The 19,973-nt window shown below is 40.2% G+C and overlaps 1 protein-coding gene across 4 annotated transcripts in view; it reads left to right on the top strand.

Annotated features, from left to right (window-relative positions):
• LOC106084618 (uncharacterized) overlaps window positions 1-19,973 on the top strand; it is a 464,287-nt gene that overhangs the window by 110,894 nt on the left and 333,420 nt on the right. The gene's annotated exons all lie outside the window — the stretch shown is intronic.

The raw sequence follows: 19,973 nt of genomic DNA, 5'->3' as shown, positions 1-19,973 counted from the left end.
CGATAAAGACAATATGGTTAGCAAATGAAAAGTATGCGGGAGTAGAAAACGAATATGGCATACAAATTCATGTCGAAGTATAGGGGGTCACCCCCCAGCCCCACAAAAACGCCCAAAATGGGCACATTAGCCAATCACGGATATATGGGACTCGGTTTGTTCGTTGCGTATAGACTGAAAACGGCAGAACTGATTTTTATTATGTAGGTTGGTCTGGGAGGAAACATAAGCTATATAATTATTCGGTATCGGAAGGGGTACGGACCCTCCCCTTATGCCAAAAACACAACCCAAAATCAAAAGTGGACCGATCGAGACAATAAAGGTATCAAATGAAAGGTATTGGAAAGTAGAATACGAATATGGTATCAAAATTTGAGTCTAAATACCCATCGGGCCGCCCTAACCCCAAAACTCCCCCGAACAGACATATTGGACGTTCATTTCAATATGGGGCTCAAATGAAAGGTATTCGGGAGTAGATTTCGAATCAGGCATACAAAATCAGATCGAAGAATAAAATCTGAGTCAAGTACCCATCGGGCCGCCCTAACCCCAAAACTTCCCCGAACAGACATATAGGACGTTCATTTCAATATGGGGCTCAAATGAATGGTACTCGGGAATAGATTTCGAATCTGGCATACAAAATCAGATCGAGGTGTAGGGAGTCACGCCACTCCTCAAAAACTCCATTAGACCCATTATGACTATATTATACATGGCTGAACCTATTTGCTTAAAGGCGAACCCTCCCCTTTACTCCAAAAACACCACTCATATCCGAAAGTGGTCCGATAGACAAACTGAGGGTATCAAATAAAAGATATTGGAGACCATAAAACGAATATGATATTAAAATTTAGGTCCAAGTGCCCAGCGGCCCAAGTCCAAAAATTGCTTTCAATTCTAGGTGGCGCTTTTTCCCCTAAAGATACGTCAAATGGGTTATTTGACCCATTATGACAAAATGGGACACAAATGAAAGGTATTTTGGGAGAAGAAAACGAATTTGATATCCAATCTGGGTGTCAAGTTTTTTTGGGGTACGCTCTAAAGCACCCTCTTTTTTCAGTGCAAAGTGCCGATGGGCGCCCAGCGCCAAAACACCTTCCAAATGGTTCAAATTTACCGCCCATGGCAATATGGGGCTCAAATTAAAGGGATTTGGAATTGCAGCATGAATTTGACATCCATATTTGAGTCGAAATGTCTGAGGTGCCATCCCTCACCTAATGAGAACATTTCCCTAAGGAGAAACACTTCCACCGGGAACCGAGAAGGGGCAAATTATCACACTTCAATGAGTGCCTTCCAATTCATGTTTAAACTCAATGATAAGGAACCTTCTTTTATAGCCGAATCCGAACAGCGTCCCGCAGTGCGACCCCTCTTTGGCATTGTACCTCGCAAATGTTGTCAACATTAAGAGGGAATAAACACCGCTTTGTCCGATGTTCTCGCCAGGATTCGAACGCGTTCAGCGTCATAGGCTACAATGGTACAAATTCGATATCCGCATGCAGGGCGAAGTGTCCCCACCCTAAAATGATATTAGAGAGTTAAAGAAGGCGCAGCGTAGCGGGCCCGGTTCGGCTAGCATGCAAAAAAAAGCCAAGTCATGTGTGGGGGTAAAGGAGCTTTATGCTTCCTCCAGTGGTGGCTACGGCCACTATGCTATACTTGATACAATGCCCGCTGTCTCAGGCAGAGCAAGAGCGAGCTGAGAAAGGCTCAGAACAAATCCTGGGTAGAATTCTGCAGCTCCGTGGTGGATACATCTGAGGCCTCTAGGCTAAGGAAGATTCTGTCCTCAAGACCTATTACGGTGGGGTATAATCAGAGAATGTATGGACAATGTCTAGTGTGGAAACACAGTGGATACATCTGAGGCCTCTAGGGAGATCTCTAAGGGAGATTCTTTCCTCAAGACCTATTACGGTGGGGTATATTCAGAAGTCAGAGAATGTATGGACAATGCCTAGTGAGGAAACACTACTCGTTAATACACATTTTCCGGAAAACTTGCCAACGGACAACGTGGCGCCAGAAGAGGTTGTCGCTGGTATGCATTCGTTGGAGGTTATTTGGGGAAGTTGTGTCTGAGTCGAAAATCCGTTGGGCGATAAAAAGCTTCGACTCCTTTAAATCGCCAGGCCCTGATCATGTATTACCGGTTAAATTACAAGCTGTCTCCGACAGACTGGTTCCTTGGCTTAGGGAGACATACCCTGCTTGTATCATCATGTCATATATACCCGTGGGATAGAGGGACGCAAAGGCAATTTTCATTAAAAAAGCAGGCAAACTTTACCATACGAAGGCGAAAGATTTTCGTCCTATAAGTCTGCCATCCTTTATGCTGAATGAAGGCTCTTGAGAGGTTGATGGCAACATATATTAGGGCAAAGATCCCTGGAGATCGCCTGCCTCAGCAACAGCATGCATATAGTAAGTGCAAATCCACTGAAATAGCCCTTCACGACCTAGTCGGCTACAAAGTGGGTTCTCTCGCTGTCAAGTAATATACTGGGTTGCCCAAAAAGTAATTGCGGATTTTTTAGAAGTAAATGCATTTTTAATAAAACTTAGAATGAACTTTAATCAAATATACTTTTTTTACACTTTTTTTCTAAAGCAAGCTAAAAGTCACAGCTGATAACTGACAGAAGAAAGAATGCAATTACAGAGTCACAAGCTGTGAAAAAATTTGTTAACGCCGACTATATGAAAAATCCGCAATTACTTTTTGGGCAACCCTACAATGGTAGCATTCCTGAACATTGAAGGTGCTTTCAATAATGTAAAACTGACGTCAATCATGAAGGAATTGGAGTTTCTAGGCATCAACTCTACAGCAAGACAGTTCATTAATGACTTACTTAATAAAAGATGCAGTATAGCAGGCTTTTGATCTATGGATCTAAAAAGATGGGTCAGCAGAGAAACACTACAAGCAGGTGTGCTGTCTCCTCTACACTGGAATGTAGCCATTAAAACTATATCCAAAAAAAAAACAGTGTTTAAAAGTGGTCGCTTATGCCGATGATGTGGCTATTGCGGCTAAGGGAAAGTTTCCCAGCACTCTAAGAGATATACTTCAGGAAGCTCTAAACGTGATAGCGGAGTGGTCTACGCGTAAATTCGTGCAAGGCAGAAGTAGTGCTTAGCAGCAGGAGGTACAAGTTGCCCACAGTGGAACCTGTCTCCTTGGGTGCTGAGAATGTTCCATTTACAGAGAGCACAAAATATCTGGGTGTTTTGTTGGACAGGAAATTGAACTTCAAATCCAAAATTTTGGAAAGGACAAGAAAGGCAACTCCTGCCCTATACACCTGCAAGAGAGCCATTGGCAAAAGTTGGGTGGTTTTGACCCCGTGTTATGCATTGGGTATATACTGCAGTTGTAAGACCTATAATGCTATATGGTTTTGTGGTTTGGTGGACGGGTCTTTTGCTGGACAGGAAATTGAACTTCAAATCCAAAATTTTGGAAAGGGCAGGAATGGGAACTCTTGCCCTATACATCTATCTACATCAGAACCATTGACAAAAGTTGGGGGTTAGACCGCGTGCCATGCATTGGGTATATACGGCAGTTGTCAGACCTATAATGTTATATGGTGTTGTGGTCTGGTGGACGGCGCCTCAAAAGTCCACCCACTGCTCAATACTTAACCGGATCCAAGGGATGGTTTATTTGTGCATCACAGCCGCACTGCGGACGACGCCATCTGATGCACTGACCATTGACGTGAGGTTAAGGGAGCTTTCTCATTGATCATGTGGCGGCTACGGACGCTGTGTTATCCTTGATATAATATCCGATGTTTCAGGTAGGGTGGGCTTCACCCTACCTGAGCTGCTTTTTGATAAAAAGTACTGTACCACTATCCCTGATAGAAGTGATTGGAACTAGGGTATCCCTGGTAACAAAAGTTACATAGACTTCTATATGGATGATTTGAAACTAGACGACCAAGTGTCCTTTGGGGTGTTCTCTAAAGATCTAAAACTGGTCATATTGAAAAAGTATGCCGTGTGTATCAAGAGGAGACCCTTTCAATTAAGGAAGTGGTGGAATGACTTAGATATAATGTCATTACGACGATTGGCATAAATATCTTCTCAGACATCCAGGAAGCTATTAAATCCCTGGAGAACGTAATTCTGAACACAAAAACCGCCTTCCACTGTCGCAGATCTCTCAACGAGATGGTTGATCAGTTCAAAATTCAGCTGTTCTAGGTGCAGGACCACAGAGATATCCCAGGGAATTGTAAAGCGGAAAAGCTTATGGGACTGGAAACTACCCTACTCATTCCAGGGATACTGGAATCTGTGGGTATGCCTCTAGCGACATTTAAGCTAAGTTTTCAGGACCAGGCCCGAAAGACAACGAATGATAGATGCTCAGAAAAAGGTGGCTGTGAGCATTTCAAAACTATGTGGCCTAATCTAGACGTGAAGAGGTCTACCGCTTAGCTGTCACTGGCTAGAACAGACGTCTCGGTCACTGTGTCCGTCGTGACAGGCCACTGTCTAATCGGAAAACATGCTGACAGACTGAAGGTTGCCAGCAACGACTTTTGCAAAAGCTGTGAGGATATCGATGAAGAAGAGCTCATAGAACACCTTCTGTGTGTGTCCCGCAATAGCAGTCAGAAGGAGTTCCACTTTAGGTTCTCATTTGTTTGAGAACCTGACTGATATAGCGGATGTGAACATTCACATGTTATTGGGATTTTTAAAGCGATCTGGATGGTTCAACGGTAGGAACTAGAAGGCATCTTCCTTCTTTTGTTCCAGTGGTATTGCAATGGGCGAACACGTCTAAGTGAGTCGGATAGCAGGCTGCTACTTAAATCTATCCTTACCTTCAGGCAGAGATTATTATTTATTGCCTGAGCTGCTTTCTGATAAACAGTACTGTACAACTATTCCCGATGGAATTGATTGATATTTGCTTGACATTTTTCAGAGATACATCCTATTATTGTAGGTCCATCCCCTACAACCAAATGGGCAATATTGGTGCAAATCTGAACTTAGCTCCCATATAAATCGATCTAACGATGAGAGGTCTTGGGCCTCTGGAGGCCGCCGTTGTTATACGATTTGGCTGAAATTTTGCATGTGGTGTTCTGTTACGACCTCCAACAACCATCTGATGCACTGAATTTAATGCTACGACTTCCAATAGCATCCGTTTCAAGTACGATTTTAATCGGTCTACAACTTTATATTGCTCCTCTATACACTGATGTCTCGATTTTGTATCTTGAGTCCTTGTATGCAACAATTGTTATCCGATTTGGCTGAATTTTTCCCGTAGTGTTTTGTTATTACTTACAACATGCATGGTAAGTATAGTCCTAATAGGTGTATAATGGCATATAGCTTCCATATAAACAACTATCCTGATAAGTCGTCTACGGCCCCACGAGGATTAATTTTTAGCCTGATTTGTCAGAATTTTTTTACGTAAACTACACGTGGCCTTGAACTAAGTTAATTTTTGTATCAAAATTCATGGTGATGGGCTCTCAAGATTCGGCCCGGTCGAACTTAGCACGGCTTTACTTGTTTAAGTAATTTTTTGTTGCATATCACTGCCTCTACCTCTAAACCACATCTTACCCATCTATTCCTTGGAGTTTGGTTTGTCCCGTCTCTGAGAACCTGGTCCACTTATTACTAATCATATAATTGGACTAATGTGTCAGTCTTTATTTTACAAAGGCCCTTTAAAAATCCATGCACACTGACCATACCGAAATTTAAACATGGAAATTCTCTTCTATACTTTGCATCACTTTGTGGATATCTAATGAGCGCCCGTTAATAAAGGCGTGGTGACTATACACTTGAGCAGTTTGTTTGGCATTCTTCTCTTTACCATAGTGTCCACTATGCTTTCCATAGTTTTTATCCCATGACAGTTTCAACAATAAATGGTTAATAATGTACGGAGTGCATTTCAAAGTCACCTTAAAATCAATCCTATGATGTTAACCCCATGCTAGTTCATTCCATGGGGGATTTCTAAACTAATAAACTAACACGAATGCTTAACATCTCCAATCTATTTCAATAAGAGTCGACATCCCATTCTAGTCATATACCAGTAATGGTTCAATTTGAATGCATACCATAAGTCCAAAGTTAGTCATTACATGTGCCTCTCAATGGCACGTGTTTTTAATTAAACGCTTGAGCCATATGTACATAAGTATATGATTTAGTATGGTAATGAGGCTTGTACGAGTACATATTGTATGTGTGAACAAAACAACCTGGCAAACAAGGCGATACAAAAACTGAAGGCTGTAGAACAAAAAAGGTGAAAGATATTTTCGAAATCGTGATTGAATCATTTTGATTGATTGATAGGTTAGGATAGGTAAGGTAAGATTTATTTGGCAGTCTGCCATCAGACTTGCTTATCTCGTTTTCATCTCTTGTGATACCACAGGAACAGGACAATGGAAATGCTTCCTAGTTCCTACCGTTGAACCATCCCAGATCATTTTAAAACCCCAACAACTTGGGAATGTTCACATCCGCTAAATCAGACAAGTTCGCAAAGAAATGAGAACCTAGAGTGGAACTCCTTCTGACTGCTAGTGCGGGACACACACACAGCAGGTGTTCTAAGGTCTTTTGGATCAAAGCGGACTGTATTTAGGTATAGCGTCATATAAACCGATCTGCCAAAAAAGGGTCTGAAACCCATAAAAGCTTTTTTTTTAACCGATTTCAATGAAATTTTAAACATTGAGTAGTTTTACGCCCCCTAACATAGGACCTAAATGTTATTCACATCGGACTATATGACGATATAGCAGCAGTAAATTTTGTAGAAATCGGTTCAGATTTGGATATAGCTCCCATAGATATGTTCGTCCGATTTGCAGTAATACAGCAATAAAATAGTCATTTGTCAACCGATTCTCTCGAAATTTGGCAGGAATGATTTTCTTATGACTCTCAATATTACTGGTAAATTTTGTAGCTATCGGTTCAGATGTGGATATAGCTCCCATATATATATTCGTCCGATTTGTAGTAATAATGCAATAAAATGGTCATTTGTCAAGCGATTTTCGCGAAATTTGGCAGGAAGGATTTTATTATGACCCTCGATATTAGTGGTGAATTTCGGTTAAGATTTAGATATAGCTCCCATATATATGTTCGTCCGATTTGCAGTAATATTGCAATAAAATGGTAATTTTTAGCCGATTCTGGCAGGAATGATTTTCTTATGACTCTCAATATTATGACTCTCGAAATTTGATACAGTAATTTTAATAACCTAACTGAATACAACCGCCAAGGTCCATCAAAATTGGTTCAGAATTAGATATAGCTCCATTTTTGTACTTATAGGGTAGGTGTAGGGTATTATAAAGTTGGCACCGCCCGATTTTTGCCTTTCCTTAATGGTTTAATCTGATATAGTTTTCATGTTAAACTTCTTAACGCATTGCTTATGGAGTACTTGCTGAAAGTGATCCTTGTTCAAGCATATCTAAGATTGCGCTTAGCCTTCACACCTACATTTCCATTTAAAGCATTTAAGATACAATTGGCCTAAATAAAAAGTGAATATGTGCTTCTTGTAGTTAGTTATAGTGGAAAATAAGCTTAATCAACACTAGCATGAAGATGTCTAGTATGTCATTAAAACTCGTATTACCTGAAGCATCTTCCTTTTGGTAGTCATATAAGCACTTGAGTACTTTGCTGGGATGCGTTGTGTTATTATACGTATACACATTTGGATGTAGATGTATATGCTTTTTTACAAATCTTTTTGCACATTCATATACATTTATGCATATGTGTTCACACATATGTAGAATGTATACAAACTCACATATGTACTTCTATGTTAAAGTATGTGTTCCATTACATACGTGATTTAATGTCACATTTTTATATAAATATTCATGCGAGCATTCACATCCGTATGTGGATACGCAAGTCCTGTGAATATGAGCATCCTGTGTAAGTAAACAGTTTTATACAATCACATTGTACAGAGAAAGAAAAGACTAGATGAGGTTTTATTCATGAAAAGTTTTTACTTACTTTACTTTAATTGGCTATGACAGAACATTTGTTCCACTAGCCGAACGTAGAATAGCGTTCCAAGCGCCTCGATCTTGCAAATATTGCCCATGAACATTCCACCAAGGCACAGGGGCAAACTTCTCACATATCACTGAGTGCAGTCCGATTCAAGTTAAAGCTCAATGATAAGCGGCGTACTGTTTTATAGCCGAGTCCGAACGGCGTGCGACACCTCTTTGGAGAGAAGTTTTACATAGCATAGTACCTCACAAATGTTGCCTGCATTAGAAGGGGAATACCACTGCTGAATATTTTTTCTGATGATCTCGCCAGGATTCGAACCCATGCGTTCAGCGTCGTAGGCGGAAATGCGAACCTCTGCGCTACGTTGGCCTCCCGATCTTCTGCGCTCTTTTTATAATCTACAGGGTGGCTGATGAATATTGCTACAATGATGAATATTGCTACATTTTTTTTCGGTGTATGGAATACATTTTTCTTTTATTCATGTTAAATTAAATTATTAGATTAATTATTAAATTATTATTAATTAAATTAATTAATTAATTAATTAAATTAATTATTAAATTATTATTATTAAATAGAAAAAAAGTTATTACATTTTTTTTTGGTAGCGGCTTTCATCAGCCACCCTGTATGACTCCAAGTTTCGAGGTGTCTCCCACCACCTGATCTTCCCATCGAGCTTTTGGTCTTCCCGGTTTGTGTGTACCAACGTGTTTGCCTTCAAAAGACTTCTTTGCTGGAGCTTCTTCATCCGTTCTGACAATATGATCTAGCCAAAGCAGCAGTTGTATTTTGACACGTGTCACTATGCTATAGTCTTCATACAGCTTAAAAGACTTCTTTGCTTAAGCTTCTCCATCCATTCTGACAATATGACCTAGCCAACGTTGTCATACAGCTCATACAGCTCGTTGTTCATACGTCGCCTATATTCTTCATTAACGCAAACTGGTCCATATGATTTACGAAGACTCTTTCTCTCAAATACTCCAAGCACTGTCTCATCTGCTTTCACAAGTGCCCATGCCTCAGAACCATATAACAGCTCTGGTAGTATCAGAGTCTTGTATAGTGTAATCTTCGTCTGTCGGGAGATGGCCTTGTTTCTAACCGGCCTACTTAAACCAGAGTAGCATCTGTTTGCCAGAATTATTCTTTGTCTCAAAACTGATGTCATTCGTTTCGGTTACGGCGCTGCCGAGGTAGATAAAGTTACTGACTGTGTCAAAGTTGTGGTTCCCAACTTTCTCCATTTTCTTTATATGCTCGGTGGTACAAGGCGTTTTGGGAGTTTAGACCATCCATTTCGTCTTATCTCCATTTACTGCCAGACCCATCTTCACTGACTCTCTTTCCATTCTTTCAAAGGCTGCAGTTACTACTTCCGGTGACCGACCTATGATATCGATGTCGTCGGCATAGGCGTGTGGCATGTGTTCTCTTGTGACTAGTGTGCCATATCTATTCACATCTGCATCTCGTATAATCTTCTCCAGCGGGATATTGAAGAGATCACACGATAGGCTGTCTCCATGTCTGAAACCTTGTTTGGTATTAAATGGTTCGGAGAGATTCTTTCCTATTCTTACTGAGGAACGCGTATCAGCAAGTGTCATCCTGCAGAGTCGTATTAATTTTGCAGGGATACCAAACTCAAACATGGCTTGAAATACCTTTGAACTTCAAGGGGTATCGAAAGCGGTATTTGTAGTCGAAAAAGAGATGGCAGGTGTTGATTTGTCCTTCTCGGGTCTTTTCCAGGATTTGGCGCAATGTGAATATCTGGTCTAGAGTGGATTTACCAGGTCTAAAGCTGCATTGATAGAGCCCAATTAACTCATTGACTTTAGGTTTTAATCTTTCACCCAGTACGCTTGAGAGTATCTTGTATGCGATGGGGAGGAGATTTATTCCTCTGGAGTTGGCACATTCCGTCTTGTCTCCTCTCTTGTGTACGGGAGAAAGTTTGATGATGTTCTTATCATCGGGTATGTGTTCTTCTAGCCAGATTGCGAAAATAAGCTGATGCATACGCCTTATCAGCGTGTCGCCTTCGGTCTTAAATGGTTCAGCAGGTAACCCGTCGGCTCCCGCTGCCTTGTTGTTCTTTAGTCGGTTCACTGCTACTTGGACCTCATTCTGACTAGGAGGTAAACATTCTATACCATCATCATTGATTGTTTCTGCGGTATCCTCTTCTCCGCCAACATCCGACACTAGCAGTTGGGTAAAATATTCTTTCCATATCCTCAGCATGTTATCTGTGTCAGTTACCAGATTTCCTTCTTTATCTCTGCAGGAGGATGTGCCTGCACCAAAGCCATCGGTTTGATGTTTAATTCTTTGATAGAATTTCCAGACTTTATTATGACTCCTGTACATCTCAATTCGCTCACACTCACGTCTTTCCATTTCCTTTTTCTTTCTGCTGAATAGATATTTCTCCTCTCTCCTTTTCTCGAGATACCTCTTCTTCATCTGGCGCGTTGCTACTGATTACAGGGTTCCTCCATATGCCGCATTCTTGGCTTCAGTAGCATCTCGATGCTCTCGATAGTCGTACCATGGGTTTCTTGGAGGAAACTTTCGATACCCAAGTACGGATTTCGCAGCATTTTCCATGGACTGGGCAATAGTTTGCCACTGCGCCATTATATCATCGGAACGAATAAGAATTGCGCCCTTTGTGGGCTCAAGAAATAAAATATAGAGATCGATTTATATGGGAGCTGCATCAGGCTATAAACCGATTCAGACCATAATAAACACGTATGTTGATGGTCATGAGAACATCCGTCGTTCAAAATTTCAGCCAAATTGGATAATAATTGCGACCTCTAGAGGCTCAAGAAGTCAAGATCACAGATCGGTTTATATGGCAGCTATATCTGGTTATGAACCGATTTGAACCTTATTTAGCACAGTTGTTGGATATTATAACAGAACACGTCGTGCATAATTTCATTCCAATCGGATAAGAATTGCGCCCTCTAGAGGCTCAAGAACTCAAGACCCAAGATCGGTTTATATGGTAGCTATATCAGGTTATATATGGCTGATTTAAACCATTCTTGGCACAGCTGTTGGATATCATATCAAAACACGTTGTGCAAAATTTCATTCCAATCGGATAATAATTGCGCCCTCTAGAGGCTCTAGAGGCTCAAGACGTGAAGACCCAAGATCGGTTAATATGGCAGCTATATCCGGTTATGGGCTCATTTGAACCGTACTTTGCACAGTTGTTGGATATCATAGCAAAGTGCTTCGTGCAAAACTTCATTCAAATCGGATAAAATTTTAGGCTCAAGAAGTCAAGACCCAAGATCGGTTTATATGGCAGCTATTGTATATCAGGTTAATGACCGATTTGAACCATACTTGACACAGTTGTTGGATATCATAACAAAACACGTCGCGCATAATTTCATTCCAATCGGATAGGAATTGCGCCCTCTATAGGCTCAAGAAATCAAGACCCTAGATCGGTTTATATGGCAGCTATATGAAAACATGGACCGATTTGGCCCATTTACAATCCCTATAATATAATTCTACACTCCAAACATATTTCTTCCGTGTATTTTCCTATACTCAAACTACACTTGTTTTACATGCTGTGTCAATGCTCTCCTGCTGCTATGACTTTTCACCATGTGTTTGCACTTTGTTTTATGGAAATTGTCGCTGTTCTATTATTTCACAATTTTTAAAATGTTCAGTGCGCTGACCATTTAGTTAGTTGAGCACAAACTCCTTTTGATATGGAAAGCTCAACAAACTGTACCCCTATGGTTAGTCAATGGCTGAATGCAATGCAATTAATGAGTTCCAACAAGTTGGTCTTTTTTTTTTGCTTTGGCACTATTTTATGCAAGAATGACTTTTTAAAATTATACATTTCATTTCCTTCGCGCACAAAATAATGTGTTTGAGCAACGCAATTAATTGCTTCCGTAATTGAACCCTTTCCACATAACATGAATAGGTCTCTAAAGAATTTCATTGGACGATCATTTATTAAATCCAGTGAAAATTATAAATTAACTAATGAGCCGCATAATGGTTAAGTTAGATTAGGTTTAAGTGACAGCCTGACATCAGACTCACTTAAACGTTTTCGTCCATTGTGATACTACAGCAAATAGTTGAAGGAAGATGCCTTCTAGTTCCTACCGTTGAACTATCCAGATCACTTTAAAAAGCCCAATATCTTGCGAATGTTCACATCCGCTAAATCAGACAGGTTCTCAAAGAAATGAGAGCCTAAAGTGGAACTCCTTCTGACTGACAGTGCGGGACATACACACAGAAGGTGTTCTGTAGTCTCTTCTTCTTCAATGTCCTCACAGCTTCTGCAAAAGTTGATGCTGGCAATCTTTTTACTTTCAGCATATTTTCCCATTAGACAGTGACCAGTGACAATGACTGAGATGTCTGTTCTAGCCAATGACAGCAATGCGGTAGATCTCTTCAAGTCTAGATTAGGCCACATAGTTTTGTAACGCTCATAGCCCGCTCTTAGTGACCATCTAGCATTCGTTGTCCTTCAGGTCTGGTCATGAAAACTTAGCTTACTTGTCACTAGAGGCATACCCACAGATTCCAGTTTCCCTGGAATGTGTACAGTAGTTACTAGTCTCGCTCAGAGATCTTTAGAGATCCGCTTTACAATTCACTGGTTTATCTCTGGCCCGGCACCCAGAAGCGGTGCATTTTGAACTGCTCAGCCATTCTGTTGAGAGATCTGCGACAGTTGAGGGCGGTTTTTGGGTTCAGAAATACGTTCTCCAGGAATTTAATGGCTGCCTGGCTGCCTGAGAAGATATATAAAGGGTGATTTTTTTTGAGGTTAGGATTTTCATGCATTAGTATTTGACAGATCACGTGGGATTTCAGACATGGTGTCAAAGAGAAAGATGCTCAGTATGCTTTGACATTTCATCATGAATAGACTTACTAACGAGCAACGCTTGCAAATCATTGAATTTTATTACCAAAATCAGTGTTCGGTTCGAAATGTGTTCATTCACCGTTCAGCGATGAGGCTCATTTCTGGTTGAATGGCTACGTAAATAAGCAAAATTGCCGCATTTGGAGTGAAGAGCAACCAGAAGCCGTTCAAGATCTGCCCATGCATCCCGAAAAATGCACTGTTTGGTGTGGTTTGTACGCTGGTGGAATCATTGGACCGTATTTTTTCAAAGATGCTGTTGGACGCAACGTTACGGTGAATGAACACATTTCGAACCGAACACTGATTTTGGTAATAAAATTCAATAATTTGCAAGCGTTGCTCGTTAGTAAGTCTATTCATGATGAAATGTCAAAGCATACTGAGCATCTTTCTCTTTGACACCATGTCTGAAATCCCACGTGATCTGTCAAATACTAACGCATGAAAATCCTAACCTCAAAAAAATCACCCTTTATGTCAATCGTCGTAATGACATTATATCTTAGCCACTCCACCACTTCCTTAATTGCAAGGATCTCCGCTTGATACACACAACAGTGATCGCGTAACTTTTCCATATGACCAGTTCTAGATCTCTAAAGTACACCCCCAATCCCACCTGGTCGTCTAGTTTGGAATCATCCGTATAGAAGTTCATGTAACTTCTATTATCAGAGATATGGTAAATCTATTTGCTTCTATCAGAAATAGTGGTACCTTTTTATGCCCTCTACCATAGGATGGGTGTAGGGTAACACCTCGAAATATTCAGACGCATATTTCCCCATAAAATAATATTCTGGATCGTCATATCATTTTAAGTCGATCTAGCCATGTCCGTCCGTCCCTCTGTCCTTCGAAAGCACGCTAATTTTCGAAGAAATAAAGCTAGCCGTTGAAAATTTGCACAAATACTTTTTATTAGTGTAGGTCGGTTGGGATTGTGAATGGGCCAAATCGGTCCATGTTTTGATATAGCCGCCATACAAACCCATCTTGGGTTTTGACTTCTTGACCCTTTAGAGGGCGCAGTTCTCGACCGATTTGACTGAAATTTAGCATCTTGACTTCTTGAGCCTCTAGAGGGTGCAATTATCATCCGATTTGGTAGAAATTGTGTGCAATGGCTTCTCTCATGACCTTTAACATACGTGTCTAATATGGTCTGAATCGATCAATAGCTTCATACAGCTCCCATATAAACCTATCTCCCGATTTTGTTTCTTGAGCCCCTACAAGGCGCAATTCTTATCCGAATAAACTGAAATATTACATGATGACTTCTACAATGTTCAGCATTCATTTATGGTCCGAATCGGACTATAGCTTGATATAGCTCCAATAGCATAACAGCTCTTATTCAATATTCTTTGTTTGCCTAAAAAGAGATACCGCGCGTAGAACTCAATAAATGCAATCTATTGTGGAGGGTATATAAGATTCGGCGCGGCCAACCTTAGCATGCTCTTACTTGTTTTCATATCAGAAATCGGCCTAGACAGTGCGTAATATACATTGCCTGGATCATAGACCATTGTATCAAGGATAACAGAGTGTTCGTAGCCACTGCATTACCAAAGAGAAAGCTCCCTTAGCCTCACCGCAGTGGTCGTAGCAATTGGTCTAGCCACAATGTCCAGAGGCATTAGATGAAGCATTAAATTCGGTGTATCAGATGGTAGCGTCCTCAGAACAGCTGTAATGCACATACAAGCCATCTTTTGGATCCGGTTGACTATTAAACAGTAGGTGGGCTTTTGAAGCGCCGTCCACCAGACCACAACACCATATAGCATTATAGGTACGACAACTGCAATATATATAATGCATGACGCGTGGTCTAAACCCCCAACTATTGCCAATGGCTCTCTTGTAGGTGTATAGGGCAAGAGTTGCCTTTCTTTCCCTTCCCAAAAAGGTGGATTTGAATTTCAATTCCCTGTCCAGCAAAACACCCAGGTATTTTGCGCTTTCTATAAATGGAACATTCTCTTCCCCCAAGCAGACAGGTGCCAGTGAAGGTTACTTGTATCTCCTGCTGAAAATCACTACTTCTGTATTGCACAGATTTACGCCTAGACTACTTTCGGTAGCCCACTGCGCTGTTGCACGTAGAGCTTCCTGAATTATATCTCTTAGATAGCGGGGAAACTTTTCCGTAACCTCAATAGCCACTTCATCAGCATACGCATACTTTTACATATTTTTCTTACAGAGACAGTAATATATTGTTAATGGCTATATGCGGAAGAAGAGGAGACAGTACCACTTCTTGAGGTGTTCCTCTGCTGACTCACATCTTTAGATCCACCGATCCCAAGCCTGCACAAAGCATCTTTTAGTAAATAAGTAGTAACTACAATATAAATCGAGAGATCGGTCTATATGGCAGCTATATCCAAATCTTGACCGATCTGGGCCAGAAGTATATAGAGGGGCTTAACTTAACTCACTGTCCAAAATTTCGGCGAAATCGGACAATAAATGCGCTTTTAATGGGCTAAAAACTTTAAATTGAGAGATCGGTCTATATGGCAGCTATATCCAAATATGCACCGATTTGGTCCAAATTAAAGAAGATTACTGAGTGGCCTAACACAAGCCACTGTCCCAAATTTCACCAAAATCGGATACTAAATGTAACTTTTATGGGCTTAAGACCTTAAATTGGCGGATCGGTCTATATGACAGCTATATAAAAATCTGGATCTATCTGGGCCAAATTGAAGAAGAATATCGAAAGGCCTAACACAACTCAGAAGTTTCAGCAAAATCGGATAATAAATGTGGCTTTTATGGGCCTAAGGCCCTAAATCGGCGGATTGTTTAATATGGGGGCTATATCAAGATATAGTCCGATATAGCCCATATTCGAACTTAACCTGCTAACGGACAAAAAAGAATCTGTGCAGAATTTCAGCTCAATATCTCAATTTTTAAAGACCGTAGCGTGATTTCAACATACAGATGGACGGACATAGTTAGATGGTCTTAGATTTTGACGACGACCAAGAATATATACTTTATAGGGTCGGAAATGGATGCTTCGATGTGTTGCAAACGGAATGACAAAATCAATATACCCCCATTCTTCGGTAATGGGTTTAACAAGAAAAAGCGTTCCAAATTAGGCCGTTCCGAATCGTATATACCTTGGATCGCATTTGTCAATCTCTTAGCCCGGTCTTTCTTTACAGGCTTAGAAGTAAAAGCGAGCTAAGTTCGTCCGGGCCGAATCTTGGGATCCCACCACCATGGATTCTGCTAAAATATGGGAGCTATATCTAGTTATAGACCGAATTGGACCGTACTTGGCGCAGTTGTTGAGAGTCGTAACAGAACGGTATATGCAAAATTTTAGCCAAATCGGATAAAAATCGCGACTTGAAAGGGCTCTATAGGAGCTATATCATGTTCTTGACCGATTTGAACCATACTTGACTCCGTTGTTGGGAGTCATAACAGAATATTATGTGCAAAATTTCAGCCAAATCGGATGAAAATTGATGCTTCCATTAGCTCAAGATGTCAAATCGAGAGATCGGTTTATATGGAAGCTGTATCAGGTTATAGACCGATTTGAACCGTACATCACTCCTTTGTTGGAAGTCATAACATAATACTATGCGCAAAATTTCAGGCAAATAGGAAGAAAACGGAGGCTTCCATTAGCTCAAGAAGTCAAATCGAGAGATCGATTTATATGAGAGCTGTATCAGGTTATAAGCCGATTTAGACCGTACCAAGCAAAGTTGTTGCAAGTCATAACAGAACACTATGTACAACATTTCAGCCAAATCGGACAAAAATTGCTGCTTCATGGAGCTCTAGAAATCTAATCAAGAGTTCGGTTTATATGAGAGCTATATCAGGTTACAGACCGATTTGAACCGTACATGACTCCTTTGTTGGAAGTCATAACAGAATACTATGCGCAAAGTTTCAGGTAAATCGGATGAAAATGGAGGCTTCCATTAGCTCAAGAAGTCAAATCGGGAGATCGGTTTATATGGGAGCTATATCCAAATTTGAACCGATATGGCCCATTTGCAATCCCCAACGACCTACGTCAATGTTAAGTATCTGCGCAAAATTTCAAGCGGCAAGCTCTACGCGTTCGACCGCCATCGTGATTTCGACAGACGGACGGACATGGCTAGTCAAAACCAGTAAGGAAGGGCAAAAGTCGGGCGGTGGCGACTGTATAATACCCTACACCTATCCTATAAGTACAATGTGGAAGCTATATCCAATTCTAAACCAATTTTGATGGACCTCGGCGAGCAAATATGTTCAAACTGTAAAAACTATGGTTGACCAATGACAACACTATGGCAAATTACCCAAAATCTGACGAATGTATATGGGGAGAATTAGATACAATTCTGAACCGATTTTGATCAAACTTCTCAAATAACGAGGTAGTCGTCGGGGAGAGCGTTGTGCAAAATTTTGGCAAGATTGATCAAACAATGCGCTTGCAGTAGCTCTTGGGGAGAAAATCTTGCGATATACATATATGACAGCTATATCTAAATCTGCCCGATTTCTATGAAATTCACCACTAAAATCGAGAGTCATAGGACAGAATCGGATAACAAATTTTTTTGCAATATTTCTCAAAGTCGGACTTACATATAAGGGTGATTTTTTTGAGGTTAGGATTTTCATGCATTAGTATTTGACAGATCACGAATCACATGAATAGACTTACTAACGAGCAACGCTTGCAAATCATTGAATTTTATTACCAAAATCAGTGTTCGGTTCGAAATGTGTTCAAATTTTGACAAATTTTGTTCAGCGATGAGGCTCATTTCTGGTTGAATGGCTACGTAAATAAGCAAAATTGCCGCATTTGGAGTGAAGAGCAACCAGAAGCCGTTCAAGAACTACCCATGCATCCCGAAAAATGCACTGTTTGGTGTGGTTTGTACGCTGGTGGAATCATTGGACCGTATTTTTTCATAGATGCTGTTGGACGCAACGTTACGGTGAATGAACACATTTCGAACCGAACACTGATTTTGGTAATAAAATTCAATGATTTGCAAGCGTTGCTCGTTAGTAAGTCTATTCATGATGAAATGTCAAAGCATACTGAGCATCTTTCTCTTTTACACCATGTCTGAAATCCCACGTGATCTGTCAAATACTAATGCATGAAAATCCTAACCTCAAAAAAATCACCCTTTATATGGGAGCTATACTTAAATCTGAACCGATTTCGAGCAAACTTCTCAGTGACTATGGCAGTCGTCGATGAAAGAGTTTTGCAAAATTTTTGGCAACATGGGTCAATAATTGCGCCTGATGTGACTCTAGAAGTTAAAATCGGGCGATATACATATATGACAGCTATATCTAACTCTGAAGCGATTTCTATAAACTTCATCTATAAAGTCGAGAAGCAAGAGAAAATCCTTTTTGCAATATTTCGAGAAAATCGATTAACAAATGACCAATTGATTGAAATATTACTGCAAATCGGACGAGAATATATATATGAGAGCCATGTCTAGATCTGAACCGATTTCGAGCAAACATTAAATAAATTGTGGAAGTCGTAGACGAAAAGCGTTGTACAAAATTTTGAGAAGATTGGTAAATAAGTGTGCTTACAATGGATCTAGAAGTGAAAATCGGGCGGTAAATATATGTGAGCTATATCTAAATCTGAACCGATTTCCGTGAAATTCACCAGTAATATTGAGAGTCATAAGAAAATCCTTCCTGCCAAATTTCGAGAGAATCGGTTAACAAATGACCTTTTTATCGCAGTATTACTGCAAATCGGGCAAACATATATATGGGAGCTATATCCAAATCTGAACCGATTTCTATGAAATGTACCAATAATGTTGAGAGTCATAAGAAAATCCTTCCTGCCAAATTTCGAGAGAATCGGTTAACAAATGACAATTTTTTTTGCATTATTACTGAAAATCGGGCGAATATATATATGGAAGCTATATCCAAATCTTGACCGATTTCTATGAATCAATATCAAGAGTCATAAGAAAATCCTACCTGCCTAATTTTTAGAAAATAGGTTAACAAATGACCATTTTATTGCTGTATTACTGCAAATCGGGCAAATATATATATGGGAGCTATATCCAAATCTGAACCGATTTTTTCCAATTTAAATATGCTTTGTCTCTAGGCCGTAAAGCAATCCCATACTAAAGTTGAAGACGATCGGATGAAAATTGCGGCCTGTAGTTTGTATACAAATTAACATGGACAGACGGACAGACAGACAGATAGACGGACAGACAGACGGACATAGCTAAATAGAATCAGAAAGTGATTCTGAGTCGATCGGTATACTCAGCAATGGGTCTATCCCTCTGCCTTTTGGGTGTTGCAAACTAATTCACTAAGTTATAATACCCTGTACCGCAGTAGTGGTGTAGGGTATAAATATTGGGTTGCCCAAAAAGTAATTGCGGATTTTTCATATAGTCGGCGTTGACAAATTTTTTCACAGCTTGTGACTCTGTAATTGCATTCTTTCTTCTGTCAGTTATCAGCTGTTACTTTTAGCTTGCTTTAGAAAAAAAGTATATTTGATTAAAATTCATTCTAAGTTTTATAAAAAATGCATTTAATTTCTTTTAAAACATCCGCAATTACTTTTTGGGCAACCCAATATAAAATTCATGGGGTCCTGGATCAATATTTCGAGGTGTTACAAACGGAATGACTAGATTGGTAAACCCCCAGCCAATGATGGTGGGTCTAAAAATAAGGATAGTGCATAAGAATTACTAGGCTATTGGAGCTCTATCAAGTTTTAAATCGATTTGGACCGGACTTGGTTTGGAAGTCATTTCTGAAAATTTCAGCCAAATCGGATATGAATTGCGGCCTCTGGAGCTCAAGAAGCATAGATTATATGGGAAGC

Source organism: Stomoxys calcitrans, chromosome 2 (genome assembly GCF_963082655.1).
Source record: "Stomoxys calcitrans chromosome 2, idStoCalc2.1, whole genome shotgun sequence".
Classification (NCBI taxonomy): Eukaryota; Metazoa; Arthropoda; class Insecta; order Diptera; family Muscidae; genus Stomoxys; species Stomoxys calcitrans.
This window is presented reverse-complemented; position numbering and strand designations above follow the sequence as displayed.